We start from the raw sequence: 8906 nt of genomic DNA on the forward strand, positions 1-8906 counted from the left end.
AAATTTAGTTTTACTAAGGGTTTATTGTTCTGCTTTTTTTCAGACATTCCGTCCCGCACCAGAATTGCCAGAGGTTGTTGCAACTACAACTTTGAAGAACTGTGTCGTGATGTACAGCAGCTTCCCGAGTCATGGTGCCTCGCGAAGAACGAGGGGAACCAGGTGGTTAAGGTTGTTGTGCTGGAGCCTGGAGGCCAGCTTGGTTAAGGTTTGACTTTGAGTCAGCATTTTCAGTGATTTTTCTACGCAGCCGATGGTGTTTGGATTTAAAGTGTAAAGGAAAAAGTCCCTCCTGAAGCAGCGTGCTGCAGTTTAGACTGGCTTGGCGACAGTGTTGAAGTGAGTGACAAGTAACATTTTCAGTAAATCGCTTTGTGTTACAATTAATCAACACCAATTCTGAGCCAAGAGAATGATTTTTTTTTTTTTCCATTTGGAATGTTGTGTTTTATAGGTTAGGTGTGGAAAATTGGATTTGACTGTAAAGCTCTTTAGCAGAGAATGTAAATAAACTTGACCAAGAAATTATTGCAACAAATTTCAAACTCCCAAATTAAAGCATTGATTAATTCCCGTTAATTAATTAATTAAATTAAATGTCACAAGAATTTATGCTTTAATTTGGGTGCAACATGTTGAAACTTTGTTTGAGAATGTATCTACTTCATTGATTAAATATATGCATGTGTATGAATAGGAATCTTTCTTGTGTCAAATTGTGCGAATTGAGACTGAGTGAGATAGTGAATGTTGGTACATTACAGGGCCGGACTAAGCAAAGAGGAGGGGGGGGGGGGTTGCCAGTGGTGGTCCAGGGGGATGTTCCTCTGCCCCTTGTGGGGGTCAGGGGAAGGGTAGGTCATATTCTGAGATAGGAAAATGGTCGCTCCTTGCATGAAACGGCATAAAATAAACAATAATACATTTTTTTTAAATAAGTGAGGTACATGTTTAGGTTGGGGAGGGGGGGTTGCATAACCCCCCCCCCCCCCCCCCCCCCCGTAGCCCTAGTCCGGCCCTGCATTAATTGTCACTGTATGGTGTGTGTCACTGTGACCAAAGATACATATGCTCTATTTGAGTTCATACAACTTCCAATTCCATTCAAACGTTAACAAAGTGTTGCTTTCTTTCTTTCTTTCTTTATTTGGTGTTTAACGTTGTTTTCAACCATTCAAGGTTATAACAAAGTGTTGCTGGTATGCGACTGAACATGTTCTATTAGGAAAGCAAAGCAAATTCCGGTGTACATAGTGGTCAACATAAAAACAATCAGACGCATCGATGCAAGACATTTATCAAGTGGCTGACAATTGATTTTGAAATGAAAACTGTTTGCAAAATATATCGCTGTCAAAATTATATTTTGAACAAGTACATAAAGGAATTAGGTTTGAACCATAGCAAAATGAATATGTTTAAATTTTTCATGTTGCAGACTTAAATTTACATGGACTCATGAAAATACAGAACAGGCACTGAACAAGCCATGTGATACAATACTGAACCAAATAGGAAGAGAAGTACATTTTAACGACAGCAGATTTTAACACAAAAAATCGACACCTAAGACAACAATCAAGAAGTTCAAATTCAATGTACATGCACTTGATCAGATGGGATAGTTTGTACTGCATGAAGAAAGATCATACACAACACACTACAGAGATCCTTCCTGATTGTTCTCAACATTGTATGTTTTCAGCTTTTTCCTCAAACTCCTTTCTTTCCATGTGCATTTCATTTTGTCCAACATTGCATGTTTTCAGCTTTTTCCTCAGTCTTTTCTTTCCATGTACATTTCATTTTGTCCATCATTGTCTTCAGTTTGTGGTGGAGTCTTATTTAAAAAAAAAACAGAACATTTTGCAAAGTGTCTTCTTGAACAGCTTGTGAAAGATCAAATGAATACAAAGTGTCATAAAAACACACCGGAACAGCATCACTGTTCCTGCATGGTTCAATAAAGTCATCTGCTTTTGCCTGTGTGTTGATGCACAGGTTTCCCAGAAAATATGTTCCATGGACATCAAATCACCAAAGGGAAGTAAAGTAATCGCTCTTTATGCATACGACATGTGTAATAGATTAAGCGAGAGTTGTACGGAACCTTTTCTCCTGGCACGAGAGGATGAAAGTCGCTTGTATATTTCAACGCTTGTTATTCTCTCAGGTGCCAGGAGAAAAGGTTTTGTACAACTCTCGCTTACTCTATTACACGGTCATGTCGTATGAATAAAGAGCAATTACTTCCCTTTGGTTATTTGATATCATCAACGCTTTGCCTCATTCTGTTTAAGATTTCTGCTTTGTGTTGCATGGACAGACACATCTGCAATACATTGGGCTTGACAAAGGTCAGTTTGCCCTTGTTCAGCATGCTTGTCATGTCAGGGGTGTTTTCACTCTTTTCACTGTAGGATTCAGGTGCGCAAGTCAGGGCTTCCAAACACTGCAATTTCTCATCTCTGTACGCACTCTTTTGGAGACACCAAACTCTCTGTTTTAGCTTTTTGGCAACACATCCTCCAACATACTTTGCATTGTCCTCTTCATCCTCTTTGATTTCTAATGCACTTACTGGTTCCCTAGTTTTTCTTCATAGGCCTTTAAGACACCAACAGTATAAACATGTTCAAGGCAATCCAGGCTGAAACTGCAGGGGATACTGTCAACTCAGTAATGCCTGAATGCTGGGTTGAAAAAGCAGAGTAGTACCTGGCCCATGCCTTCTCCTTGGCAGCATTCCCAACCTTGCCTCAGGGAACTAGGCAGTCATGAAGAAGCAGAAGTTTCTCTTCCAGATCTGCACCTAAAACACAGAAAATAAAATATTATAAATAAAACAACACACAAATATAGCAGAAATCAACCCAAGAGTGAAACTGAAGATGTAGATGCATGCACACAATCAAAACCAACAACACACGACAACAACCCAAAACTACACTTTACATGAATGGATGTGAACATATTAAATTTTTTATTCCATTTGTCGTTATAGAACGTGTTGACAAACCACTTTCATGAATCCTTATCATGTCTTTCAACTATGACATGTGCTATCAATGATCCTAAAAAACACATGAAATATTGTAGTGGCAGGCATGTACCTAAAATATTTGTAAACAGTAGCCTCTCTGTGCAACGAAGCAGTATTTTTGCTCGAAAACTATGAATGAAAGTGATCTTTCAGGTACTGGGACTTTGCAAGCTGATTTTTTTATATCGCCTTACTCAAAAACTTACTTTTCAATTACTGAATTGGTCGACAAGCCCTCTGAGCTCCGGCGAAAGGCAGTTGTCATTCTTGGTAGATCATGCACAAGCGTTCTGCAATAAAGCATGCAATTTAGAAGTGACAATGAATTTAAAAACAACAGAAGACATCAAGCATATATCAAAACAGAATTATGCTGGAGGGGAAAGAAAACAAATATATTGCACTGATCTTTTTGATGTGTTGATCTGACTTCAGTTCCTGCACCATTTTTAACTTCCATGCATGATGTACATTCAAATCAATCAATGGTTCAGTTATAATATATCACTTATCGGTTATTTCTTGAATATCTGTTGTTCCAGTTCTAAATTTTCATAGTCTTTTACATAGATCTGTCAATATTTTTACTTACTTTTGGCAATTCTTGGAGTTTCTTTTGTGGTGATGCTGTCATCTTTTCAGCGATTGAGATGTCGGTACTTTCCCCCTGAAAAAACAACAACCATGGAATAGAAAGGGTATCTATAAATCTACAGCCGAATTTCTAACATTCAGAAATTGTTCTGTTGCAAATTTGTCGGTTCGCTGAGCTAAAATAGTGGCCGATGTGAACGAGAATTCTGCAGAAAAACGATCTGCTGATCAGCTTGAGTGCACAGCTTCGGATTTACCAGTGTGTCAGATGCTCTCGCGTTTCAAGTGTTAAAAACAAAAATAATGACGTGCCGTCCACAATCAATCTTTATTGTTGATTCACATGACTCATTTCAATCATCAGCAATGATCTTTTTGTATTGCTTTGTTTGCTTTTCACATACCTCAGCCACAAACTCCACCTCCCCTTCGAAATTCTCCTTCTTCTCCATGTGTTGAAAGACTGCACCGGAAGTAAAGTTACTGTCAAAACCTCTCGCAGCCGCAGACGGGAGTTCGAAACAGAGCCAGCGTTGGCGCGCGCGCAGAGTTGGCGATCCTGTCAAGGGATATCTATGGGAGGCCTGAGACAACAGTAAACACCCCCGTTATCCTACATCGCCTTATCGCCCCCTACTTCCCCAAGATGGCGAAATCTATTTCGCTTCCCTCCATGCGAGTTGTGTGAGACTTAGTATTAACACAAAGAGAGTTCTCTATCATTGGTTTAAACAAGATGTTATTACATTTAGTCAAGTTTTGACTAAATGTTTTAACGTAGAGGGGGAATCGAGACGAGGGTCGTGGTGTATGTGCGTGCGTGCGTGTGTGTGTGTGTGTGTGTGTGTGTGTGTGTCTGTCTGTGTGTGTGTGTAGAGCGATTCAGACTAAACTACTGGAACGATCTTTATGAAATTTGACATGAGAGTTCCTGGGTATGAAATCCCCAGACGTTTTTTTCATTTTTTTGATAAATGTCGTTTATGACGTCATATCCGGCTTTTCGTGAAAGTTGAGGCGGCACTGTCACGCTCTCATTTTTCAACCAAATTGGTTGAAAGTTTGGTCAAGTAATCTTCGACGAAGCCCGGACTTCGGTATTGCATTTCAGCTTGGTGGCTTAAAAATTAATTAATGACTTTGGTCATTAAAAATCTGAAAATTGTAAAAAAAAAATAAAAATTTATAAAACGATCCAAATTTACGTTCATCTTATTCTCCATCATTTTCTGATTCCAAAAACATATAAATATGTTATATTTGGATTAAAAACAAGCTCTGAAAATTAAATATATAAAAATTATTATCAAAATTAAATTGTCCAAATCAATTTAAAAACACTTTCATTTTATTCCTTGTCGGTTCCTGATTCCAAAAACATATTGATATGATATGTTTGGATTAAAAACACGCTCAGAAAGTTAAAACAAAGAGAGGTACAGAAAAGCGTGCTATCCTTCTTAGCGCAACTACTACCCCGCTCTTCTTGTCAATTTCACTGCCTGTGCCATGAGCGGTGGACTGACGATGCTACGAATATACGGTCTTGCTGAAAAATGGCATTGCGTGCAGTTTCATTCTGTGAGTTCGACAGCTACTTGACTAAATGTTGTATTTTCGCCTTACACGACTTGTTTAATTTAAACATGGTACAATAACAAAACGAAAAACAATAAGGACAAGAACTCAAGCGAAGGCTAACATGACGTGCCCGTTCTCTATTAATACTATCACTCCATCACGAATCACGAGAGAATAAAAATAGTGCACTTAATGTCAATGCCCTACAGCGAACTAGGACAACAAAACGAGCGTATTGTTCAGCATCGAGTTGTATCAGAGACATACATCTATCTATGTCTCTGGTTGTATCGACCTATTTTTTCATTTGATTTAAAAAAAAATCTGTATGAAGGTATGATTTCAAATAAAAGCTCGGTACATGTTATTAAATTGATTGCATTTGTATATGTCAGGAGCCCGTCGTGGTGAGGAACGATGTGTGTGTGTGTGTGTGTGTGTGTGTGTGTGTGTGTGTGTGTGTGTGTCAGTGTGTGTGTCTGTCTGTGTGTGTGTGTGTGTCTGTGTGTGTCTGTATGTGTCTGTATGTGTGTCTGTGTGTGTGTCTGTGTGTTTCAAAGAGAGCGATGACTCTGTGTGTGTGTGAGTGTGTGACTACACCCCTGTGTGTGTGTGTGTGTGTTTGTGTGTGTGTGTGTGTGTATGTGCTAACATCAGTGTGTGTGCGTGCGTGTGTGTGTGCGTGCGTGTGTGTGTGTGTGAGTGTGTGTGTGTGTGTGTGTGTGTGTGTGTGTAAAAGAGATACAGAGAGACACAGAGAGAGACATAGACAGACAGAGACAGACAGACAGACAGACAGACAGGAGAGAGATTTTGGAAGTTAGATTCTGATCAAATTAGGCAAGACAGAAACAGCCAAAGTATTAACCAAAGGCTGAATTTAACCCACAAATGGCATGTCAGTAGAACAAATGATGATATTCGATCGCCAGCTGTGACACAGAGAGGAATAAAGTGAATGCACTTTCAAAAAAAAAGAAGAATGAGAAGAAGAAGACGAAAAGTGTTACTCATATACTGGCGCTCGCTGCAAAAATAGGCAAATTACCCCCCTCCCACCCCCCAAACACACACACACACACACACACACACACACACACACACACACACACTCACACACACACACACTCACGTTTAGGAGAGTTGGGAAGATTTCCACTAAGTATAAAGATGATATCACAAGTCATAGGATTTTGGGGACATATCTTAGATTCAAATCAAGTCTTTATTACATCATTTATACAGTTTGATGATATCTAGCTCTAAAACAAGTCCATGGATGCAATTTATTAAACAATTATTATCACTTGTAGGATTTGAGCATGTTTGGAAAAACCAATTTACATTTAATGCTAATAAATTACAATTTGCTATACAACAAAAAATTATGAATGAATACGTTTTATTTTGGAAAAACAAAAAATCTGAAAAATGTTCAAGACTTGAGTTTTATTCACTAATTACAGAACGATACACAATACAAGCCTATTTAATTTATATTTCAAATATAAATCATAGAAAAGCTCTAGCAAAATTAAGAACAAGCACACATTCTTTAAAAATTGAGACTGGGCGTCATAGAGGAATATTGCGAGAGAATCGCCTTTGTAATACATGTAAAGTAATTGAAGATGAGCTACATTTTCTAGACAATTGCAAGAAATTTAACAATATTAGAAAAAAGTTAGTAGAAGAAGAAGTATCAAACTGTGACTTAAGGAAACCAAGCGATCTGTTATTTAAAAAAGACGAAAAAATTCAAAAATTGCTTGGAGCCTTTGTTTTTAATTGTTTCAATATTGAATGAAATAATTTGTACATTATTTATCCATTCATTTATTGTACAACTTGTGTCAATATCCTTAAGGGTTGATGACAATAAATTCTATTCTATTCTATTCTATTCTATTCACACACACACACACGCACGCACCATAACTTCGTCTGGATTACCAGTCTATCGGAAAACATTCAGTCAAAACTTGACTCAATGTGAAATTGGCCAAGAGGCACGGAAAGAGCTATCCGGCTGTCTCCTCAAGGCGGGAGAAAGGGTCTCACAGCAACATTCTTTTTGAAGCAGTGGAAGCAGGAGAAGAAAGAGAAGAGGAAGAAAAGTCTGTGTCAGCGTTCATAATGTTACGTAACGCTGTTTCCCTACGGCAAAAACTTCAAATTTGTGTGTGTGTGTGTGTGTGTGTGTGTGTGTGTGTGTGTGTGTGTGTGTGTGTGTGTGTGTGTATGTGCGTGCGTGCGTGCGTGCGTGTGTGTGTGCAGTGCACAGTGAAAAATGAAATGTCGCAGCAAAAGCAAAGCCTCATGATGCAGGTGATGTAGAAATGCATAGAAAGGAAACACCGGACTGGGACGCAAACGCATAAACACAGGCAAAACAGATACACAGATAGATGGTGAGTCAAAATACCTATACAAAAAAAATGCGTCTACAGACGCAGACACATAAACACAGACACAAACAAATTGACATACATAGAGGCACAGGCAGACAGACAGAAAGACTCTGAGGTATAAAAGACTTAGAAAAACAACATACACAGACGCAAACACATACAGCAAACAGAAAGATAGACAAACAGGCGGACAGGTGGGCAGTTAGACAAACAGACAAAACTATAAAAATAAAAAATAAAACAGACAGACGGAAGGACGTACGAACAGACAAACAGACACATTACCTTGAGCTTTATCTGTGGACTATCACGCTAGAATCAGTCCTTGCTCGGGACCACTGTTAAATCTCGTTCTCCATCTGAAACATACCACACTCAGTAAAACACTAAGATCTAGAAAGAAAAGAAAATTAGGTGGTATGGTATGGTATGGCAATGGCATTCCATTGTATTGCATTGTATTGTATTGTATTGCATTGTTATGTGTTGTATTGTGTTGCATTGTATTGCATTGTATTGTATTGTATTGTATTGTATTGTATTGTATTGTATTGTATTGTATTGTTGTGTAGATCGAGTAGTGTAGTGTAGTGTAGTGTAGTGTAGTGAAATGTAGAGTACTGTAGTGTAGTGTAGTGTAGTGTAGTGTAGTTAAGTGTAGTGTAGTTAAGTGTAGTGTAGTTAAGTGTAGTGTAGTTAAGTGTAGTTAAGTGTAGTGTAGTGTAGTGTAGTGTAGTTAAGTGTAGTGTAGTGCAGTGTAGTGTAGTGTAGTGTAGTGTAGTGTAGTGAAGTGTAGTTTAGTGTAGTGTGGTGTAGTTTAGTGTAGTGTAGTGAAGTGAAGTGTAGAGTACTGTAGTGTAGTGTAGTTTAGTGTAGTGTAGTTTAGTGTAGTGTAGTGTAGTTTAGTGTAGTTTAGTGTAGTGTAGTGTAGTGTTTGTTCTCAAATTGGTTCCATTGTGCATAATGTGTCTGACTTGTACTTTTGTGTAAACTGATGCTGACAGCGCTCCCATACAATTCAGGTGTGGATTTCTGTTCACTTGTCCAACATCTGATATGCGTGTAGTTGTTTGCTGCGTCTTGTTATGTGAGTGATGTGTTATGTTGTGTCTAAAATAAATAATCTTAACAACGAAGTGACTGTGGTAAGATGAACAAATTTTCGCAACAATTGTCTGTTACCTGAAGAAGCTTTTATAAGCGAAAATTCGTATAATTTTGCTGTCCTTGTATCGGTGAGTACACAATTCTTTTGTTTTTCAACTAAAAGAAATAAT

At 38.3% G+C, this 8906-nt stretch overlaps 1 protein-coding gene and 1 long non-coding RNA gene across 2 annotated transcripts in view; both read right to left on the minus strand.

Moving 5' to 3' along the window:
• The window catches only part of LOC138982482 (lysophosphatidic acid receptor 6-like), a 98702-nt gene extending 90714 nt beyond the window's left edge, over positions 1-7988 (minus strand). Inside the window, exon 1 of the mRNA XM_070355816.1 lies at positions 7915-7988. The gene's annotated coding sequence lies outside the window, so the exon portion shown is untranslated. The remainder of the gene's footprint in view (positions 1-7914) is intronic.
• On the minus strand, positions 1127-4209 carry LOC138976385 (uncharacterized). Its single transcript, XR_011458976.1, has 4 exons — positions 4042-4209; positions 3636-3710; positions 3250-3333; positions 1127-2812 (listed from the first exon to the last, which is right to left on the minus strand). It is a non-coding gene; the product is annotated as an uncharacterized lncRNA (long non-coding RNA).
• Positions 7989-8906: the final 918 nt, after the last annotated feature.

This window comes from Littorina saxatilis, linkage group LG1 (genome assembly GCF_037325665.1).
Source record: "Littorina saxatilis isolate snail1 linkage group LG1, US_GU_Lsax_2.0, whole genome shotgun sequence".
Classification (NCBI taxonomy): domain Eukaryota; kingdom Metazoa; phylum Mollusca; class Gastropoda; order Littorinimorpha; family Littorinidae; genus Littorina; species Littorina saxatilis.